General features: G+C 43.5%; 1 pseudogene and 1 gene segment (V, D, J or C); both read left to right on the top strand.

The window, feature by feature from the left end:
- Positions 1-20554, top strand: part of LOC125134938 (T cell receptor alpha chain MC.7.G5-like) — a 446151-nt pseudogene that overhangs the window by 269125 nt on the left and 156472 nt on the right.
- Positions 1-20554, top strand: part of LOC125134937 (T cell receptor delta constant-like) — a 311823-nt gene that overhangs the window by 220430 nt on the left and 70839 nt on the right.

The raw sequence follows: 20554 nt of genomic DNA, 5'->3' as shown, positions 1-20554 counted from the left end.
GCCCAGCATGGGGCAGGAGGGAGAAAACGCAGAGCTAGAGTCAGAAACTGCAGCATTTACAGCACACTCTTTTTTTTTTTTTTTTTGGTCTTTTCTGTCTTTTTAGGGCTGCACCCACGGCATATGGAGGTTCCCAGGCTAGGGGTCTAATCGGAGGTGTTGCCAGATCCTTAACCCACTGAGTGAGGCTAGGGATTGAACCCATAACCTCATGGTTCCTCGTCAGACTCATTTTCGCTGCACCACAACGGGAACTCCTTACAGAACACTCTTAACAGTTTTCTTGGAGCTTCATAAAAGATTCAGCTACACATCCCAAAGTACTTAGGATATGGCATAAAGAGGTCCTTTCCAAAGTAGGAATATGGGTGATATCCCATTTCTCCCCAACAGGATACACCGGGAGTCGAGCTGTTCTGGAGGAGGGGGTTGGGAAAGTAGAAAGACACTTCCCTTTCTTCAGCATTGATAGTACATGCTGCCTGTCATCTTCCCAACGTGGAGGGCAAGACTCAATCTCCAGCATCCTGTACCGTTCTGGACTTTTGTCCTCATTTCCATCTCTACTTCTTTACTTCTTCTCTATGTGCTAAAAACAAAACATGGAATAGTTTTTTTCCCCGCAATGACATTTCTTTATCCTTCTTTGGAAAGCTCAACTTAAACTCCACTTTTATCTTGAACAATGTACTTCTCCAGATTTAGGTGAATGATTGTCAGCCTATTCTCAGGTTGAACCCTGCAGCTTGCTTTCTGGCTGCATCTAGGAAATCTACCATTCCTCTTATTGAAGAGCTCATTGGAATTTTAGTGGTGATGGGTATGTTCAGTAGCTTGATTATGGTGATGGTTTCATGGAGGTACAAGTATATCCGAATTCATTGGGTTGTATGCTGTAAATATGGGCATTTTTTGATAAATATCAATAGTCTTATATCAATAAGTCAAATATCCTGCTCTCTGGAGTTCGCATTGTGTCTTAGAGGGTTAAGAACCCAACACAGTATCCATGAGGATGCGGGTTCGATCCCTGGTTTCACTCAGAGGGTTAAAGATCCAGTGTTGCTGCAAGCTACAGGGTGGTGCAGGCCAAGCTGCAGCTCCAATTCGACCCCTAGCCCAGGAACTTCCATATGCCACAAGTAAGGCCTTTAAAAAAAAAAAAAAAAAAAGAAGACCCTTCCCCTCCATAGGGGCATAGAAACACAAAGAGGCTGACAAGTGTTTGCCAGACACACACAGGGGGTTCCAGTCAGGGATCTTCACTGTTCCACCAAGGATGCTCACAATCTTCTTATCTCTCATGATTTTTCTGATCTTACATATATATATATATATATATATATATATATACGCACACACACATATGTGTATATGTGTGTGTGTGTATGGAAAAGAACAACGTTTGGAAGTAGCTGTGTAGATGTTGTCAAAGTTTTGGAACCATGGTTTTATAAGACCTGCAAGATGATTTCTTTTTTTTTTAAATTATTTATTATTATTTTTTTCCCACTGTACAGCAAAGGGGTCAGGTTATCCTTACATGTATACATTACAATTACATTTTTCCCCCACCCTTTCTTCTGTTGCAACATGAGTATCTAGACAAAGTTCTCAATGCTATTCAGCAGGATCTCCTTGTAAATCTATTCTAAGTTGTGTCTGATAAGCCCAAGCTCCCGATCCCTCCCACTCCCTCCCCCTCCCATCAGGCAGCCACAAGTCTCTTCTCCAAGTCCATGATTTTCTTTTCTGAGGAGATGTTCATTTGTGCTGGATATTAGATTCCAGTTATAAGTGATATAATATGGTATTTGTCTTTGTCTTTCTGGCTCATTTCACTCAGCATGAGGTTCTCTAGCTCCATCCATGTTGCTGCAAATGGCACTATGTCATTCTTTTTTTAATGGCTGAGTAGTATTCCATTGTGTATATATACCACATCTTTCAAATCCAATCATCTGTCGATGGACATTTGGGTTGTTTCCATGTCTTGGCTATTGTGAATAGTGCTGCAATGAACATGCGGGTGCACGTGTCTCTTTTAAGTAGAGTTTTGTCCAGATAGATGCCCAAGAGTGGGATTGCGGGGTCATATGGAAGTTCTATGTATAGATTTCTAAGGTATCTCCAAACTGTTCTCCAGAGTGGCTGTACCAGTTTACATTCCCACCAACAGTGTGGGAGGGTTCCCTTTTCTCCACAGCCCCTCCAGCACTTGTTATTTGTGGATTTATGAATGATGGCCATTCTGACTGGTGTGAGGTGTTATCTCATGGTTTTTTTGATTTGCATTTCTCTTATGATCAGCAATGTTGAGCATTTTCTCATGTGTTTGCTGGCCATCTGTATATCTTCCTTGGAGAACAGTCTATTCAGGTCTTTTGCCCATTTTTCCATTGGTTGATTGGCTTTTTTGCTGTTGGGTTGTATAAGTTGTATAAGTTGTATAGGTTGTATAAGATCTTCACTGTTCCACCAAGGATGCTCATAATCTTCTTATCTCTCATGATTTTTCTGATCTTACATATATATATATATATATATATATATATATATATATATATATACACATATACGCACACACATATGTGTATATGTGTGTGTGTGTATGGAAAAGAACAACGTTTGGAAGTAGCTGTGTAGATGTTGTCAAAGTTTTGGAACCATGGTTTTATAAGACCTGCAAGATGATTTCTAGGAAGAGACCCAGTGGATCCTTTTGACAGAGAATGGGAAGAATGCCTTTGATGAGAAGGAGGAGGAAAAATACTTGGACAAATTCATATGACTGTACATTAGCCATCATCATGATTGACATCTGTTGAGTGCTTACTATACGCCAAGCACTATTCTGAGCCCTTGACACATGTTATATGATCTAACCCTCTCAACAATCCAATGATGCATTTTCCATTATTCTCCCCATTTTATAAATGAGGACACTAGGCACAGAAAAGTTAGAACATTTGCCCAAGGTACCACGGCTACTAAGGGAGGGAGACAGATTTCAGCTCGAGCTAGAGGACACAGTATGTGATTCAGAGGGTGTGCAGGGGCGGGGGCAGGGTGGGGAGCAGAAATAAGGAACAACAGGACTGTGCCCTTGCCACAAGAACTGTTCAAACCCATGTTCCATGACCATCTGTCAAGAAACTGGGACAATGCAGCAGTGGTCCCAGATGACTTCTCAAATGCTTTCCAACATGAGAGTTTGTGATCCTGACACAAGCTTCCCTTTGCCTTTAAAATCATCTGAACTGCTTCATCTTTGAAACCGGGACAATAAGAGTTACGTCTTGAGAGATAATAAGAGTTCCATTTTTCTACAGTGTTGTAAAAAGCAAATGATAGAAAGTAAGTAAATTGCCTTGCACGTAGCAGCTAGTCCATAAATGTTACTCATCATAAGAAAGAGCAAACTATAAAGTGGAATAATTGAGAAGAAAGTGAACTAAATTATCGAGTGCCAAGAAGCAACCACTTTGCAGGTGTGGACTCAATCCTTATGACAGCCCTACAAGGTCATTATCATCAGCTGTTTTACAGATGGGGATGCTGGGCCTCAGAGAGACTGGGTACCTTACCTAGGGTTACAGAGGCAGAGCCAGGAGCTGGGTCTGAGTTAGAGGTTGATGGACCTGGCACTGGGCTGGGGGCTATGGAATATAGTAAAGAAACACATCACCTATGGCAATAGTTAAAGAATGGCTGGGGAGTTCCCGTTGTGGCTCAGTGGGTTAAGAACCCAACTAGAATCCATGAGGACAAGGGTTTGATCCCTGGCCTCATTCAGTGGGTTAATAACCTGAGCTGCCATGAGCTGTGGTGGAGGTTGCAGACTCGGTTTGGATCCTGTATTACTATGGCTATGGCTGTGGCGGTGGCCAGCAGCTACAGCTCTGATTCAGTCCCCAGACTGGGAACTTCCATATGCCATGGGTGTGGCCCTTAAAAAAAAAAAAAAAAAAAGAATGGCTGGAACCAAGCAAGTGCATCAAGTCCAGTCATCTGTGTGATGCAGAAGTTGCCTTTGACTCCTTGGCCAGTCTGGGGGAAGGGGATGGGGACAGGTGTATCCAACTACTTCCACCTCCCACTTTTCCCTCCCTTCCTTTGAACACCAATTGCAATTTCAGCTTCTGGGCTGTTCTCTGGAGATGCTTCAGTCCCATGACTGAAAGAGGACAGCTGCCACCCAGCCCCCTGCCACTTACACTCCTGAGCTCACCCCTAGGTTGGCAGCTTGTCTCTCAGGCCACAACATGGCAAATGGAGCCACATGGTCTACCCTTCCAATGCTTGTCAAAGGCAGCATCTTGATGGATTCCCTTAGGGTCTCTGAGGTCCTAATACATCCACCACCTTCTACTTGCCTTCCCAGAGGCCTGCCTGGAAGAGCAGCCACAGGGGTCTGGGGCTAATGCGATGAGAGCTGGAGAAAGGCTCTGGGTCTCTGGCAGGTCCAAGAATTGCTGACCTTGCTGTCCAGATAGAACTGCACTGTGAGACAGAGTGTCCGAGTTGGTCTCTTCCATTTTCATTGACTTATTATCGCTTATATGTTGGCAGCAAAAGGGCTCAAGATCTGTCATCCATAGTTCTCTGCATTCAAAATGAGCAAACGGACACCAGAAAGCACAGCAGTGAATTGAGGTGTGGGAGCCACCATGCAGAGAAGAGAACTGCGCTCAAACCAAAGTTTCCTTGTTCTAGGTAGGGTCATAGCCCCCCGCAGCACCTCAGACAGGAAGTGCTTGCTAATAAATTCTCCATACCAACAAGGTGAAGAAACTCCAGAATTGAGGCTTCTTTCCTACTCCTCAGTTCAACATCTTGTCCTCAAAGATAAATTGAAATGATGGGGTTATACATCTCTAATATTTTTGGTCAGAGCGCTTTATTCTTCCTCCGGCAAATACCATCTCTCCTCTCTGCTCAATTTTTCTCCATAGCATTTATCACTGTCTGATGCGTGTATGTTTTACTTGCTTCTCTATTTCTTGTTTGGCTCTCCACTGGAACACAAGCTCTGTGATGGCAGAGATTTTTATCTGCTTTGTTCACTGCCTTAACTCCAGCCCTTAGAGTAAATCTGGCACAAAATGGGCACTCAGCAAGTGTATGAATGAATGAGGGTGTGAAATGGGTAATGCGTGAGGACTTTGCCCTGTGCTGGATGCTGCAGAGGCAACAGAGGACCAGGCTGGTGCTAAGTTTGCTTGGAGATGATCTCTCCAAGCCTCATCTAATCTGCTTACAAAACACGGTGGCCTGTTAGGAGATTTTCTGAAGGGTTGATCATAGAGCACACTAGAACACCAAATAACTTACTCTTGGAAAGCAGACAGCAAAACTCCTACATTTCTTGAACATCCCCCCACGGCAGGGATAAAACGGGGAAGGTGGGGCAGAGAGGATGGCAGGCTTTCTCATTCATTTCACCACCTCTTCTCTCCTCTTAATCTGAAGGCCCTGGGCCCTGAGGCCTGCCAGTCAGGGAAAAGGCTGACCATTCCTGCTTTATTTCCCAAAGAAATTTTGCCAACTTTCCCTCCAAGCATACTTGCTGGGGCATGCCACCTCCCATGACCAAAAGCCACAATGACACATTTTCCTAAACAAAAGGGTAACTCCCAACTCCCTCTCACCCTACCACCACCACCACCAAATACTTTTGGAATTCTTCAGGGATGCAGATTTCAGGGTCTTGTGTTTTTACTAATTCACACACACACACACACACACACACACACACACACACACACACCGTGAATGGTAACAGTGTACAGTGGCAGTGCCACAGCTCAAACACTGGAGTGACTCTCTGAAGGCATATTCTGCATGCTCAGGGTGCAGTCGGCCTGAAGCAGTGCGCCACCCAGCACGCATGCTCAGTCAGAAAAGGACCTGGTGATGCGACAAAGGAAGCCAAGCCACCGTGCAATTGCTCCTATTCATTTAAACAAGGCAGGCTCTCGAACTCTGTGTTTATAGAAGAAATCTAATAGCCATACATTTTCTTTTGCCTGCATGCATGTGAGAGAATAAGGAAGCTTCAATTATCCTTTTCTGGCATAAGAACAAAACCCCATGAGTATTTATAACTTTCAGAAAAAGAAATGTCAGTATAAATATCTTACAAGGGTCACAAATTATTAAGAAAGAAAACCAATCCAAAGTGTAGATTTGGGGAGATTAAAGCTGCTTTCAGAGAATATAACTTTCATTTATTTATTCAATAATAATTTACTATGTAGCTACTGTGTGCCAGGTACTTTTCTAGACATACTGGGAATATGGAAGCTCATGAGTTTATTTTAGTGAAAATAAATACAGACTAAAATAAGTAAAATATGTGTTAGATGGTGATAATTGCCATGAGAAGACTTGCAGAGAGAGAAAATATGTTATCAGGGGACTATGGGAGGTAATAATTTTAAATCAGTTGGTCAAGAAAGGCTACAAGGAGAAAGTCCTGTTTCAGCAAAGGCCTGAGATGAGCAGGAAGAGTATATTCAGCGTCTGAGACTTTTCTGTTAGAAATAATATTTTCATGTCCAGTTTATAACACATAATAATACCAGACTTTCTGTAGCTTGGAGAAATAGGCAATAGTTGTTTTCTTCTTCTCTTGCTGCAAGCTCTTTTGGCAATAGTTCAGACTTACACTTTTCAAAACCAACTGATGGAATTCCATGAATTAGCATGAATGGGGAGGAAGCACTCCCGAAAAGGTCCAAATTTAGAACATGAAAAGGAAAATGGCAGAATTGGATTACTAACAGATGGAATACGGGGCAGGGGACATTGAGCCTTTTGCCTTTTCTGCCTCCTTCGGTGACCACATTCTACGGATCAATGAGTGTGTCTTCCCAACTGTAAAAGGAGGGCATACAAATTGGATGAAGCATTTCTCTCACTGGCCCCAAGGATGACTCTACCCTACCCCAGCAGCCCCAGGAGAGAAACGGCAGCCTCATCTCCACATGCCCAACACGCCTCCCCAAACCTGTCCCAATAGACAGGGAAGCTGAAATACAATGTGTTTACCTCAGTGGCTTTCTTTTCCCTCATCCCCAGGGCGCCAGCCCCAGATAACCTGAAGAATGTGGAGAAAGCAGGGGAGGTTTAGCAATTCTCCCTCCAGGACTCTTGTGAGCTAGGATCATGGGGCCCAAGATAGGACCCAGAGTTGGTTTGCATCTTCATTTGTCACCTGACAGAAGTGAGCAATATTTCTTTTTCTTTTTTTTTTTTTGTCTTTTTGCCATTTCTTGGGCCGCTCCTGCAGCATATGGAGGTTCCCAGACTAGGGGTCGAATTGCAGCTATAGCTGCTGGCCTACGCCAGAGCCACAGCAGCGCAGGATCCGAGCCACGTCTGCGACCTACACCACAGCTCACGGCAACGCCAGATCGTTAACCCACTGAGCAAGGCCAGGGATTGAACCTGCAACCTCATGGTTCCCAGTCAGATTCGTTAACCACTGCGCCACCACGGGAACTCCAGCAATATTTCTTGAGAAGGAAAGTCAGCATCCATCCACAGGGGCAAGGCCAAAAACAAACAAACAAACAAACAAACAAAAAAACCAGCCTGAGTCTGGGTTGTCAGAAGTTCTATCACATCAAAGTCCTCCTCATGCATAAAGACTTCAACAGTGTCTGCAGAGCACATGTTATAATCATGAGTGATTGATGGGAGATTAACTACCTCAACTGCCTTAAGAGGAGAAGAATGGTTTCATGCATCATGTGTATAAATAAGGACACAAAGAACCACAAAGGATCCAATATTACTGGCACTGAAAGTTGAAATCAGAGAGGTGGCAATAACACTCCTCTGTAAAAAGAATCAACTTAAAAAATCTCCAGGAGTTCCCAGTGTGGGCAGTGGGTTAAGAATCCAACTGCAGAGGCTTGGGCTGCCGCCGAGACTGGGGCTTGACCCCTGGCCCAGCACAGCAGGTTAAAGGATCTGGCATTGCTGGGGTTTGGGGTTTGATCCCTGGCCCGGGAACTTCCATATGCTGCGGGTGCAGCCATTAAAAAAAAATAAAAAAACAAAAAACCTCTGAGTTGACAGCTTGTCCATTTCTCAGCATCCAAACCATCACCGTTGTTGTTTTTCACGTGAAGGATTTCTTTCTCAGCCTCACAACCCTACCTCTACCTGCCCCCTCAACACACAGAGTGTTGGAACAATGAGAAACTTCAATCACTGCCGGGTTCATCCTCTTCCATTGAAGATAGAGAAACTGAGGAATGGCGAAATTGACTTTCTCTCCAGCCCACAACCAACTGAGGGCAAAGCCCAAAGAGAATAGAGCTCCCAACCCCGGGTCATGAGCACCTCCCACCACACCCCAACACCTGGTTGCCCTATTACCCATGTATTTTCAGTCCACATGCCTGCTATGCTACTCTCCCCTCTGGTCAGCTGGAAAATCTCCTAGCCAAGCCGAGCCCCTTATAGCACACTTGCAACTGGAAGAATATGAAGTCTCGTGTCGTAGGATGCTGTGGGAGCATAGAGCCCTCGAAGGACTCCAGAGGATCCACTACAGTTCCACCCTTGCTTTCTATCTTTTTCTAAAGAAATTCCTTGAAAACTCAAATCTTGTCCTGGGTCCTTTTGTATTCCTTTAGGAGGCTCGCTCCATACCAAGCCCCTAGCAGGTATTCAGTATAAAGAAGAAAGCCTAGTCTCCCACTCTCTCATCTCGACCTAAGTAAACCCCACTCATTAGGGACCCTGCTCTTTCCTCCCTGCCCCTTGTCCCTGAAGCAGTTTCTCTGATCCTGTTTGCCGAGGAGTGGACACATAATAGCCAGAGCCTACCTTCTGTTCAGAGATAAAATTTCCCTTCCTTTCTTTTTTGAAATAAATGCAAGTCAACAATATGAAAGTGCTGTTAAGAAAAAGAAAACTAATGAGGTGCTTTAAGATTATAATGACAATGTTATTATACTCAACACTGGTCAGCTCTTCCCACAGGGTCACTGGCCAGGCTTGTTCTTGAAAACCTGAGTATGTCTTGGAGAAATTAAACAGTGTTGAATTGCAGCCTGTGAAGAGTTATTATACAATGGAAAGGAAACCCACTAAACTGGAACATGCATTCAAAACCTACTTTTGCCATTTGAGAACCTGAGCCCATCATTCCGCCCCCCCCCCAGCCCCCGCCCCGTGCTCAATCACAAGGCGTGGAAGCCAGCACTGATACAGCCTGGGGTCCCTTCCCTTTCTCACCCTCTATGATGCTATGATCCATCATCCCCATTTCCTATGAGCTGATAAAAAGAGAAAACATCCTGAAATTTCAGCAAAAAGAAGTTAAAAATGAAAATTCCTTGAAACGAAAATCAACAGAGGTAAAGAAGTACTAGTAACAATAACAATTGATGACCTACAGTCATGGGCTCTTTTCCTATGTGCATGTTGCTGTTCAAAGTAGTTTACAGGTTTTAGTTTGTTTAATCTTTGCAACAACCATTGTTATTATTGCTCTTACTTTATAGATGAAAACACAGAAGCAAGGCGGGGTTAAAGTATTATGCAAGGTCATACTGCTGGTGAGTGACTGACCTTGGACACAAGCCCAGGCAACCTGCCTCCAAAGATACTGTGCCACGCAACCCAAGAATCTCCTTCCTCTGGAGCTTATTAAATTCTGGCTTTCAGATCATGTTTGTGGGCAAAAGAGTTGGTCCAATACCTTCCCGGAGTTCTTCCTGAGTAGTAGTTCTCTATTCTATAAGAGAGCAAGGAGGGCAGAACTATTTCCCATTGGGTGCCCAGTGATACTGACAGACTCCGTGGTATGTGTGTGGGCTCTTTTCCATCTCAGTCTACAGAATATGGAAGCTGCCTGGGCGGACCTTCTATGTAAGTTGTGTGGTTCCTCTACAGTAAAGCAGTAATGTCATCCTTTTTGTGGTAGTGTGATGTCTGTCTTTATAGTTCTTAGCAGTTCTTCCTCTTTTCCAGAGGTGGAGTCACTGAGTCGGCTCACTGTTGAGAACGGCTAGATATTCCCTAACAATCACCTGCCACGCCTCTGTGTTTAACTTCTCAGTCTTCTTGGGTGAACTGGTATCGCCGAGCTCCAGAAAGACTGTATGAACATGTTTCCAAATGCAGTCCTTCAGAGAAGGTTAAGCATCACACATCTTCCATGGAGGGGAGATTTGTTATCACTAGGAGTAGCATCAACAATTAGTTGTATTTACGATCCAACAGACTGAAACCAGATGACTCAGCTGAGCATTATTGTGTTTCAACCGCCATGAACCATAGAGAAACTGAAGGTGGTTGAAATCTCCTGGATTGGCAGACCAAAAGAACCTGCATGTATGATCAGTGACCTTTCTCCAGCTGGATTTCTCCCTCCCAGATCTACACCTCCATCTTGATCATACTTGGGACTTGGGACTACTCTCTTATTCTCACATGAAATACAATGTCTTACTTCACTCATTTGAATTTTCCCAGTGTTTTCACCTTCTAACTTAATTCATCCAGAGGTGGTTGGGCAAAAGGTAAGGAGAAATGTGATGGGGACCCTCAGGAATCAGTCCTGAGTGACCTTCTGGAAGCCCTGTTGGCCAGAGGGATTGTTGTGAAAGATGGCTAGGTGGTCAGAAAGTTAAACATATACCTGCCTCTCAGATAGGGCTGACCACCCAACACAGTTGCTTTTCTTAGCCCTTGATTTCTAGGACAGTCTTATCAGTTCTTCCTCTTTTCCAGAGGTGTAGTCACTGAGGTGCAAAAATGTGTAATCATGCCAAAGGGAAAATACAGTGAGAATGGGATTTTCTCTGAGTTCCAGATAACGACCTTCTATAATCCTTCCCACCACTGTTGCAGATCCATGAAATCACCCTTATTTTGTTAGCAAAAACTTTCACAGCACAATTTAAGCAGGTATATTTTCCTCTCTTAAATAAGCAGCAATATAGTGCAGATGAAGTGACATACAAAAGTAGATGTGCTTAATGACTTACAAAAATATTAAAATGTGTTGAACTGGAAAACACTAATCTGAAATGGTCCCTCATTTTGGCAAAGCCATTTTACCTATCTTGAAAAGAACAAGTTTAAAAATTTTGGTCTAAAAATTTTAGTCTATAAGCTGCATATATATTTTTATATGTGAGTTCTTTTAGTAACAAGAGCATGGGTTCTGGAATCAGACAAAAGTGAGGAAGAATCACAACTCCTCATTTTCTGTGGGACCTTGAACAAGGTTGCTTAACCTCTATCATCTCATAGATAAAATGAGATAAGAGTACCTATTTCATAGAGTTACTACAAGGATTAAATGAAATAATCGCTACAAAACACGTGGCACTCCTGAGTGACTAGCACACCAGACGTGCTCAATAATGCTAATACTCTATCCCCTCAGCTCTTAGGAGGGTGGTTTTTACCCAGAAGAGAGAAGAATAAAGGGTCTAGAATGGGAGGGAACACTGACATGGCCACTAACATTTTTCCAAACCAAGAAATCCAAATGTGCTGCCAACACATTTTTTGCAAAAATACCTCATCAGGAATGTTCTTTCCACACAACCTCTCTAAATTCTTTCTGGGCATTGACTATAGTGAAAGTCATCATGAAGGTCTAGAACTCCAATAACATACTGTGTCTTTTCTTTTCTTTCTTCTTCTTCCTCTTTTTTTTTTTTTTTGCATTTTAGGGCCGCACCTGAAGCATATGGAGGTTCCCAGGCCAGGGGTCAAATTGGAACTATGGCTGCCTTCCTACACTGCAGCCACAGCAGTGCAGGATCTGAGCCACATCTGAGACCTACACCACAGCTCACAGCAACACCAGATCCTTAACCCACTAATTGAGGCTAGGGATCAAACCCTCGTCCTCATGTACCTTAGTCAGGTTCATTAACTGCTGAGCCATGAAGGGAACTCCAACATACTGTGTCTTCACTGACCTCTGTCTGTACCAGATGAGTATGGCCCAGGTCAGTCTCGGCTTTAACAGAAGTGCCAGAGAATGAATTTTTCATGCCAAACTTTTCCAATAGACCTGGTTCAGATGTCTAGGTCAAGAGCTGGACAAAGGGGAGTTCCCGTCGTGGCGCAGTGGTTAACGAATCCGACTAGGAACCATGAGGTTGCGGGTTCGGTCCCTGCCCTTGCTCAGTGGGTTAACAATCCGGCATTGCCGTGAGCTGTGGTGTAGGTTGCAGACGCGGCTCGGATCCCGCGTTGCTGTGGCTCTGGCATAGGCTGTCGGCTACAGCTCCGATTCGACCCCTAGCCTGGGAACCTCCATATACCATGGGAGCGGCCCAAAGAAATAGCAAAAAGACCAAAAAAAAAGAGCTGGACAAAGGAATCTCAATTTTCGGAAAGTTCATCCATATCCAGCTTTGAGGGTATTTCCCAGTCTTAGGATACATTTAATTAATGTATGTTATTGGGAATACAGTTATTTTTTCATCCTTAAAAGGAGCCTGTTAAAAAATTTACTTACTAACCTTCAAGGGGTTACATTTTTCCAGCTTCATGCTGCCCATGCTTTCTACCTAAGGTTAGTTCACTATAGCACTTGGCCAAGAGTACCAAGTTCCCCCTAAATGAATCCCAAAGAGAAATATCCTCATTCCAGTACTTTGGCTTCTTCCATTAAAAAAAGGAAAAAAGGGAGTTTCCATCGTGGCTCAGTGAATCCAACTAGGAACCATGAGATTGCAGCTTCAATCCCTGGCCTTGCTCAGGGGGTTAAGGATCCGGCGTTGCCATGAGCTGTGGTGTAGGTTGCAGATGTGGATTGGATCTGGCATTGCTGTTACTGTGGCTCAGGCTGGCAGTTGTAGCTCCGATTAGACCCCCAGCCTGGGTACCTCCATATGCTGTGGGTTTAGCCCTAAAAAGGAAAAGTTTAAAAATAAATAAATAAATAAAAATAAAGACATTATAAATGTGAATTGAGAATAAAGGCCAAGGAATCAGAGCTGCTCTCTTGCCAGAAATGTGTTCTGATGGGAGAAGACAGTGAAGGGTAACAGCACCAAACCCCATGTTGGCAAGATGCTATCTGAGATTTGAGGAAATGTCCATCTGCTAAGAGGAGCTAGCAGCCCACTGAAAAATGGGGGCGGGGGACGAGGGGTCAGAGCACTTACTTCCTTTTGTGCGGTTTTAGGTAAATCACTTAACCTCCCTGAGCCTCAGGTTCTCATCTCTACAATAAAGAGTTTATATTAGATGATCTCTTGCATTCCTTTAGCACTAACAAACTATAGGTCTCTGCCTAGCAGGAAAGAGAAGGAAACAGCCATAAGACAAAGGAGATCAAATCTGACAGACTCTCAAGATTGCAAAACACAGATTCCTACTTGGCTGATTCCTTTATGCGACCCAATAAGGATAAAATCAGAAAAAAGAACTAACCAAAATACATCCATGATTAATCAAAGGAGATTGAGGAGTTCCCGTCGTGGCGCAGTGGTTAACGAATCCGACTAGGAACCATGAGGTTGCGGGTTTGATCCCTGCCCTTGCTCAGTGGGTTACCGATCCGGCGTTGCCGTGAGCTGTGGTGTGGGTTGCAGACGCAGCTCGGATCCTGCGTTGCTGTGGCTCTGGCATAGGCTGGCAGCTACAGCTCTGATTGGACCCCTAGCCTGGGAACCTCCATATGCCGCAGGAGTGGCCCAAGAAATGGCAAAAAGACAAAAAAAAAAAGAGAGAGAGAGAGATTGAAAGTCATGGCTCTCCTCATACCCACCTTGCTTTGCCTCCAGCTCACCTCCCTTGGGACACTCCTCCTCCTCTTTAATGCCTCATCAGGATTTTCAAAAACTGTGATCACTCAAGGTTGAAGCTTTTAATCTCCAAAGTATAAAAGGATATGCAAATAGAGTTCAGTTTCCTGTTGATTCTCTGCCAAGGTCTTAGCCTGGCAGCTCTGGGAAAGGAGCCAAAGACCTCATATTTCTTGGCTGTTAACATTCTCCCATCTGTGTTCAAGTTAGCTGCCTGGGCTTCAGACTGTGGCTTCTCTGTGGTATTAGAATTTCCTAGGTTTTCTAAAAGAACTCTCAAGAGTGCTTCTGCAAGAAAGTAACTTGGCCCTCAAGTAATCAGAATAAGGAATATCTGGGTATATTTTGGGGCAGAAGAAAAAGACTAGGAAGTCTAAATTCCTGTATTATAGCCTCAGAATCAGATCTCATAAACTACTTGAGGTACTGATATTAATTAGGTCTTAGGTAATGCTCATAAATAAGTCATCTATGTCCCCAGTACAGAGTGTCCCACATGTATATACACAAGGTGGAAAAGGCAATGTCCTCAGGTATAACAGCCTTGAATTTCATTCGGAAACAAAGCACCTGAAAAACCCAAGACATCTCAGTGAGTTTCTGAGCCAGAGGTTTTGCTACACAACAGAATCAGAGGAGATTGACTGATTGGCCCCTGGGTTCTCCCTGATCCAACTCACATAAAATAGCAGCTGCCATTTTTTCTCTACTCAAGGCATTCAGACCCAAGTTCACTGAGAAGTTATTACCAATACCCTGATGGAAAACTACACATTCCAAACTATGTTAAATCTGATCATTCACGAAGCATGAAAATTCCTCTTTTTCTAAAAATGTTCTATCTTATTTGTATTTTCTAGTGTTTCCTTTCTGAAGCTAAGTCCCAAAGAACTTCCTGTGCTTCCTCATTTCCATCACAAGGTCAATGTACAAGTTAATTTTTAAAATTTCTTCAGACACCTCTATGGAGAGATTCCCTTTTTCACTTCTCTATTATTCCAGGCACCTACCAGAAGCAAAGAGGTCAAGCCTGGACTACCTTGGGACATACAGCAACCATAAAACATGCCTTCGATGTCATTGTTCCAGAGCCAATTACTCACTTGTCTTCTGCAGCATTTAGTCCTCAAAATCTTTCTCTAATCTTGATCCTTGGCCTTCCATTTTATAAATTCATACTTTCTTCTTTTAACTCCTCCCAGTCACCCACACCATGAGTTTACACCTTCTGACAATAACCTTTCCCAGACCATTTGCATCTCAACAGGGAAATGAGGCAAAATAAGTTCCTTCCTATTCCGTCCCCTCTTCACCTTCTCAGTCCTACCCCTAAACATGCAAGTTGGAAAGTTAGCACCACCTTGCGCAATTTGTGGGCATTTTTCTCTGAGACCTGTTTCCAGAGCAGCATTCTGCATGTTCTGATGGGAGAAAATAGGATAAGATATCTTTTGGGAACTGAGCCTGAACTCCATTGATATTATGACTCTTGAAGTGCCTGACTCAGAAAGACTCAGAAGTTTCCACCTAAATCCAGATCCAGCTACTTCATCAGTGTAATTTGCCATCAGAGAAGGGTGGGCTATTTACATCTCACTCCCCTAAAGGCTCAGAACTGAATCTCAGGTTTACACAATATATGGATGGATGAAGTTTCTGGTAAAGGCTTGGACACACGAGTTCTGTGGACTATAAAGGCAGCTGTCCAGATCATGAGTCTTCTATGGAAGAAAGAAGCACTGTCACCTTAGACAACTCCGACTCTCTGAACCACTTGTGTTCTCTGATACCACCCTTCATTCTACTATGTATTTATGGCAGATCAGGTCCACCCAAAAATAACTCATGCCCAGTCAACATCGTTTTTGTTAGTCTTCAGACTCAAAGTAAAGTAAGTGAATTTGACTCCAGAGTAAAATCTTCCCCTCCCTCCAAAGCAGAGATTCGGGCCAGGTATAAAGCAGTTCTCCAACCAGCCTGTACTTACAATTCAATATATTTATCCTATTTCCTGTACAGTTTCTGCATACAGAAAATTCAGTAATAAAATTGAGACTCCATCCTTCTTACACTAATTAACTCAACTATCAGGGCAGAATGAATGTGTGGAGGGAAGACAATTGTGTACCCAGATTTATTAATCTCCATTTTCAGGAGAAAACAACAGAGAAACTTTAATCCTACAATGGCTCTCCCTCTGGATAGACTATTTGCCACGAGGGATTAGGATGGCTCTGCCATTGCTTTTTGGCCTCCACACCCCAAGCCATCTGGTCTCTATCACATCTGGAGGAGGAGCTCATGTTCAACAAGTTGAAGCCATTACACCGACTCTAGAAGTCAGAGCTGATTATGCAGATTGGCTAATAAACATGGAAAAGCCCACTTTCCAGAGGTGGAAAGTGGTGGGATGGATGGGACCTAGATGCTGGGAAACTGCTCATGTCCGCTGCTGACTCGGGCTGCTCACCACCTGCCTCACCCAACAGATGTGTCTTCCATATGAGGCACCAGAGACCCAGAATTTCCACATCCTGTGGTTCCTGTACCCCCAGACACCTCACACCTGAGTTCCTTTCCTATTCAGAGAATAAGAGCTGCTGGCTTTGGGCCAGCTCACAACGGATGCATGGCACAACCACCAGCTACCAGGGCAGGGCATGAGAATTAACCTCTCAGAAATTCCCATACTTCCGACCCCATCAATCATCTACCACCTTCCCAAAGAGAGAAACTGGGAGACTTTCTCCTGAGCATCTTCAGGGGTTTACTGCTTCCTGCTGGGAATGGAGAAAACAGAGTTACAACTACGTTTAAGAGGCTGAGAGTTAAGGGAATTATTGGAAAGTAGGTATTACAACTTTACGTGTACTTTAGGAAAGCCTGAGAATCTATCCCAAACTTGGACAGAATGCCTTCCTAAATCACTGACCTTGCCCATCCCACTCTCTGAATCCATGTGATTATCACACACTGGACAAGCTTTCAAAGTCATGAGCAGCAGGGACTTTCCTTCCTCCAAGAACAGGACAACAGGGCTTGGGGCTGCTCATCAGAATGTTATTGCTAGTTTGTGCCAGGCCCTGTAAGGATGCTCTTGTACTGCAACTGTCTCCAGGAGATTGCACCTTGGCTTTCCCTAAGTCTGTAGATTTCTCTTACTGCCTTTGAGACCATGAAAATGGTCTCTTCTGTGTACTGCCCACTTAGTAAAGCTAAGAAAAATAGGAAACATAGGAGTAAAGTACAAGGAAAGACACAAAGACATTAGTGCCAGGGAGAATACTGTTGTGGACTCAGATTATTTATCTCTTGAATTGATATTAACCTTATCTTCCCAGAAAATAAAAAGGTCACTTTAGGGTATGTTTTTTCTTAGTGTCTCTGAAAGAAAGTATGAGCATTCAAGGAGTGCAGAATCTTAAAATCTTGCAGGTTTCACCAAAAAAATGTGCTTCACTATAGCTGGAATAATCCAAAGTCTTGGCAGTGGCTAAGGAATGCTGCCAGCTGCCAACTCTCTACAAACTGTAAGTAGGTCCTCTGTGGCTCCTCATTCTCATCTTCCTGGGCCTTTTCCATGGACCCTCTTCCCCATCACATCCCTCATATGCTTTTATTCTATTCCCATCAAAACCTGATATCAAGAAATGACCTGAAACCAACTCATACTCATTTAGTGGATGGCGGAAATAGATGGAGGCTTTGGGTTTTCTGAGGTTGGAATGAGAGGGAGGGAACACTCCATATTTAAATAGAGATAATAGCCATAAGCTAAAGACTAAAGCAACCATGGCAGAATTTTTAAAGTTTGAGGACACTGTCCAAAGTGAAAGATGGAAGTTTCTTCTCTCTCTCTGGAGCCCAGTGTGGATCAGACAGGGTGGGTCTGGAGTCTCCAGGCAGGAAGCTCTCTTCCCATGATTAGCAAGACAGAGAATATTAACCCATATGCAACAGAGGGTAGAATTGGAACCAAAATGGAAATAGAGATACTAGGTAGATAGAGATAGAGATTTCCAGATATAGATTAGATATAGATATGGAAAAAGAGGTTTCATTTGAATTTCTGGAACACCTTTGTAATGGTTGATAGCAGTGAACAAACATCCTGTGAGAGTGAGTCCAGGTGTGTGAATGTACTAGAAAATGTGTCTACATTGGTTGGGAGTTGGAACTCAGTGACCAGAGCTCTTTACTTCCTGAGAATTCATTATAGAATCCACGGGTGTGGTCCTAAAAAGACAAAAAAAAAAATTAAAATCACATTTCTTCTTTTTTTATTTGCTCAAACTATTATGAATGTTTTCACCATCTTGATATTAATTGGCTTTCATTAAAAATACAACAATATATATTGTTACCAACATCTTATCAGTATTGGAAACATCACATTTTCTAAAAAAGCATTACTTAAACATCTATCCAAAAACTAGTTTATTATTTCTTTATTTACATTTTTTATTGCTAGAGGGTTAAAACATTTTTTTTGTCTTTTGTCTTTTTGTTGTTTGTTGTTGTTGTTGTTGCTATTTCCCGTGGCATATGGAGGTTCCCAGGCTAGGGGTTGAATCGGAGCTGTAGCCCCGGCCTACGCCAGAGCCACAGCAACACAGGATCCGAGCTGCGTCTGCAACCTACACCACAGCTCACGGCAATGCCGGATTGTTAACCCACTGAGCAAGGGCAGGGACCGAACCCGCAACCTCATGGTTCCTAGTCGGATTCGTTAACCACTGCACCACGACGGGAACTCCTAGAGGGTTAAAACATTTTTTAAGTTTGGCAATCAATGAGTGAGTTTTTTCACTTCTCTTTTGCTCATTTATCTTTTAAGATCTTAATATTTCACTTATTGATTTGTGTGATTGTAATCATTTTTTACCTCCGAGTTTTATTATTACATTTAACCACAATTAACAGCATCAGTGAATGATTTCTGAGGCTTTCTAGATGACAGAGGGTGGCTGATGGCAAAATGCCAAGGAAGGAAAAAAGAAACAGGAAGGTTATTGTACTGCTGTGTTTCACTGTGACAGATTCGTGGACCACAGAGGTTGAAGTGTATTAAGTCTTTGCTCAAAAACCCCAGCTCTGATCCACTGTGTCTGTCTCAGCATCAAGAGGTCCTCTGAGTGTCACGGGGAAAGAATGTTTGAGCTTCCGCCCACTTGCCCCCTGACTCCTTTTTCTAGGGATTTACTCAATATTGTCTACTGCAATAGCTTCTGATGTGAAGGACTATCACCAAATAATCAGTAATAAGTAATCCCACCATATTTGTAACACTTATTAAATATACTCATGGCAAAATAAAAGAGAATGTCATGGAAGAGGTAGGTAGAACTGACAATGGGGAGCCTGTGTACTGGGTGACACACTAGTCTATGGTAAGGCAAGATGTTGAGCCCATTTCCGTATAATTTAAATAATTACTCCTTTAAAGAGTTCAATGCCCAGGACAAAACAAAACAAGTTGAACTGAACTCCATCATACAGAGTCTATTTTTTAATATTGCATTTATGAACTCCATAACTACAAGCAGATCCATAAGGTGAAATTCTGACACTAAATCCCCAAAGCCTGACAGTTCACATGTCTTGTTCTGATGAGAAAATGGTCAAATGAGGGAACAGAGGTCACTATTAGGTAGAACTGGACAAATGACCCGGTGATGCAATGAAGAGTACAGACCCTTCATTAGTACAACTGACTTATCACAAAGTAAGAAAACAGTGGCAGGGAAATTTCTGTTGGGTAGAGTTTCTGTGAAGAGCTCTTGCAGATGAATCTTGACCTGGTCCTTGAAGATGTCGCAAGGCCTACCCCAACTGGAAATATTATTTCAGAGCCAAGGAATCCTCTCTCTGACCTAATGCCACTAAGCTCTCTCCTCATCTCAGAGCAAAGACACCACTTATCCACATCCATTACACTATGTGTTCCTGAAAGAAACAGATGGGATTAAGATGGTGGAATAGAAGGACTGGAGCACAACTTCTCTCCTAAAAACAACAAAATTTACAACCAAATGCTGAGCAATCTTCAACCAAATGGACCGTAAACTTTCAAAAAGATATCCTACACCAGAAGAAAATGAGGAGGCCACATCAAGAGGTAGGAGGGGCGATTACACAATATAAGCAACCCCATACTCCCAGACGGGAAGCTCCACAGACTGGGAAGTAACTGTATCACAGAGACTCACCTACAGGAGTGAGAGTTCTGAGCCCTACATATGGGACATGTGGGGATCTGGCACTGGGAGAAAGAGCCTCCAGAGCATCTGGCATTGAAGGCCAGTGGGGCTTGTGTGCAGGAGCTCCATGGGGCTGAGGGAAGTGGAGATCCCATGCTTGGAAGATGCACACAGACTTTCGAGTGCACTGGGTTCCAGGGCAAAGCCATGGGAATCTGGGTGGAACCTGACTGCAGTTCTTGGAGAACCTCCTGGGAAAGCAGGGGTGAATGTGGCTTGTTGTGGGTGAAGGACATTGGAAACAAAGCTCTCAGGAATATTCAGCAGCATGCCTTTCTCTGGAGGTGGCCATTTGGGGAAAATCTGGCCCCACCTGTCAGTGCTGAGAAGCCCCAGACCAAACAATAATCCAGGTGGGATCACAGCCCCACCCATCAGTAAACAGGCTGACTAAAGACCCTCCAGGCACACAGCCACCTCTAAGGGCACCCAGAGACAAAGCCCCACCCACCAGAGGGATAGGAATCAGCTCCACCTACCAGTGGGCAGGCATCA

Source organism: Phacochoerus africanus, chromosome 9 (assembly GCF_016906955.1).
Source record: "Phacochoerus africanus isolate WHEZ1 chromosome 9, ROS_Pafr_v1, whole genome shotgun sequence".
Classification (NCBI taxonomy): domain Eukaryota; kingdom Metazoa; phylum Chordata; class Mammalia; order Artiodactyla; family Suidae; genus Phacochoerus; species Phacochoerus africanus.
The sequence above is the reverse complement of the archived record's forward strand: the minus strand, read 5'-3'. Positions and strand labels throughout refer to the sequence as shown.